Source organism: Protopterus annectens, chromosome 16.part0 (genome assembly GCF_019279795.1).
Source record: "Protopterus annectens isolate FY-2018-M chromosome 16.part0, PAN1.0, whole genome shotgun sequence".
Lineage (NCBI taxonomy): Eukaryota > Metazoa > Chordata > Ceratodontiformes > Protopteridae > Protopterus > Protopterus annectens.
This window is the reverse complement of record NC_056750.1, coordinates 203,066,512-203,070,125: the sequence shown is the minus strand read 5'-3', so window position 1 is coordinate 203,070,125 and position 3,614 is coordinate 203,066,512.

Here is a 3,614-nt window from a genome sequence, read left to right as displayed (position 1 = left end):
ACCCTGTTACAGGCCATACACGGCTGATTTACCATTTAACATGACAAACACAGGTGATTTACCCTGTTCCATGACAACCACAGATGAATTGCCCTGTTCCATGACAAACACATATGATTTGCCCTGTTCAGTGACAAACACAAATGATATTCCCTATCTACATCAGTGCCTCATAATACAAACAATATTTTCTGGCTGTAAACAGTCACCTCAGGAACACCTGTGATGCTGTCTGGTTTATGAGGTCACCCTTCATACACCTGTGATATTCACTAACTGAGTAAGTCACCTTTCTCATGCCTGTGATATCCACTGCATCAGATAGTCAAACATCAAGCAAATTAGTTATTCACTGGTATGCATACTTAACTCTCATACTCCTGTAGTTATTCACTGGTACACATACTTAACTCTCATACTCCTGTAGCATTCATTGGCTCATATAGTCACCCTTCAAACACCTGTGGTATTCATTGGCTCATATAGTCACCCTTCAGACACCTGTGGTATTCATTGGCTCATATAGTCAACCTTCAAACAGCTGTAGTATTCATTGGCTCATTCAATCAACAACCCATACAGCACCTGCTGACTGATGTAGTCACCCCACACCACCATGATACTGACCGGGTCAGGCAAACACCTAAAAAACCTCTGTAGGCAACATGGTAACCCAATGGTAACAACACTGTCTCTCAGCTGCAGTACCTAGGATTCAAATCTCACCTCTGGTTGTTGTATGCAAGTTGCTTATTTACCCTGCGTCTGCATGGGTCTTTTTAAGCTACTCCAACTTCCACATAAAAATATGTCTGCTAATTGACTACACTGAATTATGTCAATAAATATACAGTACTTACTCTTGTTTTTGATGCCTGAGTCATGGTTGAAAAATGTCAGTGAACCCAACCACTTGGTAGTGGAAATAAAAGCAATACTCACTTGTTTAGGTAGAATATCACAAGAATATTATTTTAATGGATGAAACATTTTAAAAAAAGCTAATATTTTTAAATTACTTGTTCAGACTCTTAAAAACGGCTCATGCTTGCTGGCTTATGGAATATAGATAATGTTCAATGATTCACTTATGATATTTGTTGGCCAAGGCAGACTCATAAAAAAAATAAATAAATAAATAAAAAAACAGATGTATTGATATATATTTTGGGAAGTCATATAGGAAGATTCCTACAGTATTTGCTTGCATAGCCACCTAACAAACACTTTCAATTTCCATCACTTTATAAAGGCATTTGATAGACTTGTAATGCTCATCAGAAGGGTTAGTGACCTCACTAAAAATATCTGTGGTGTTCAGTACCTCTAAAAACAAAATCATCACTGTCTTCATGGTGGCTGCATTTTGCTCTAAGAAATGTTAGCTCTCATAGCTCTTGGAGAAATCCCTTCCTTGCCTCATTCCAAACAGACAAGCTTGATTTTCGTCAGTAATTTGTGTTTCTAATTTTGTGAGTCTCTTGTAATTTGAAATAAGAATATAAACCTTAGTCCTCAAATACGTTCCATATTACACATCATCTGTACTGGAATCCCGTCCCCCTTCCCTGGAGAATTTCAGTGATGTAGCCCATTTAAACATGCTCTTAAGAACCCTGCCATTCATTAGCCAAGTGCTATTGTTGAAACCTTACTGAGTAATTCATAGGTTCTTTGCTTTGACTGCACCATACCTAGTAATTACCACATCCTAGACTGCCCTCGAATGATACAATGTTGCTCTTAATTTCCTGTTGCTTTGTAAATTATGTTTAGTGACTAATTCTATTATAAATTGTTTACCCTAGGAGATTTGTCTGTAGCTATAACAATCTATGTAAATGTCTTGTACTGTCTAACTTCACACTTTGCTTCCTCGACATGCAGATACCTAACCCTATTCTTTCTTTAGCTACCTCTGAGCTGTCAGCAGAAAGAGCATTCAGTTTCAGTAGAATTACACAGTAATAGAAACAAAAGGGAAGTAAATGCACAACATTTATCTCACAGTTCCTAAATAAACTGCAAGCAAATCCTTTTATTCTAAGTCTATATTCCTGTATTACAATTTTCAGTCAATGAAATGTACACTCATTTATTGTAATGGTTCATACTGGGGATATCATCATGGTGGAGAAAGGGTGTGCACTAAATGGTGCTACCACATGAAGACCAGGCCAGAATAAATGTTTCTGTGTATAAGATCCTCTAGGACTTTATAAAAACCTAAGAGACAGGTTACTGTTACTGAGGTTCGAAGACCCAGACCAGCCATGCCTGAACTAAATGGCCGAGGTAGCAACTGCCACATCCATAGTTAACTGAAAAATGTAACTGCTATTAGATGGCAGACTGTTCAACACCTACAGGATGAGGAGGGTATAGTACACTGTAAAGGTCAATGCATTAACGTTAACTAGATACAGTACAGAACAAAGTCTACAAACAGTTATTGTGTGGTGTGGTATAGTACAGTACAGTATAAAGCAGGGTCGGTAGTATAGTACAGTATATAGTATAATGGGGGTCTGGGGCAATACAAGTGGCTTCTCACGGAGGAAAGTATAGTACAGTGCAGGTACTGTAGTATGAATGATATGGTATAGAGTAGAAAAGATAAAGCATACCATAATATTTATTTACATTTGTGTCTAGGGGTAGATCACTGATCTGTTTAGACCAATTTTAGGATCAGCATGAGACAGTACAAAAGAGTGAAACAATTTTTTTTATAGAGTACAATGATCAGTAAATATAGGCAGACAGACTGAAAATGGTATAAAGGTGCATCTGAAAAGAGCTTAAAACAGAGTTCACATATCTAGCATAATAACATCTAACATGGATAAGATTTGATAGCATTTGTATTCTATATGGCAAATATAGTATAGTATAACAGATTATAGTCCATGGGCTGTAGTATAGCATTGGATAGTATAGTACAGCAGACAAAGTAGTATAGGGCAATACAGGGAAGAAGCAAAATATAGTTTAGTATAGTATAGTATAGGGCAAGACGTTGTCTTGTTTGATTCTCAGCTAAAGCGTCTTCTGTGTGGAGACATGCGTGAATGGGCATACCTTCGTTGAAGGTTGTGCGTCAGAGCTGGCAACTTGGCACGTAAAAATCTACTGCCAATCATTAGCGGACCGGAGTTCCGCTGTGGCGACCCCTAACCTGGAAAAGCCAAAAGATACAACAAGGGTGAGACAGTACACAGTAAAGCAGGTATAGTATAGTATAGTACAGTACAGTACAGTATAGCACAGGGCAGATATTCCCACTATCATGTGTTACCAACTTGGTCAATATAGGCATCCTGAGGCAAATGTAGAAATTGCCTCACATTTACTAACAACCAGTTAATTCTCAAATAAAGTGATATGGTATGTGAGAGATGTATTTACACAATGTCAGTGGAAGCAAAGTTCTCACATGAAAGCACTCCTAATGTCAATAGGGTGTCAGTTGTATAAATGCTGCACCCATCACACATAATTCAAAGCAGGCACATAGACCCACATATGCTGTAGCACATAAATGTAATTATTCTAATCTACAAAGACCTCCTAGATGAAGTACACATGACAAACACCCTCAGCAACCCAAATGC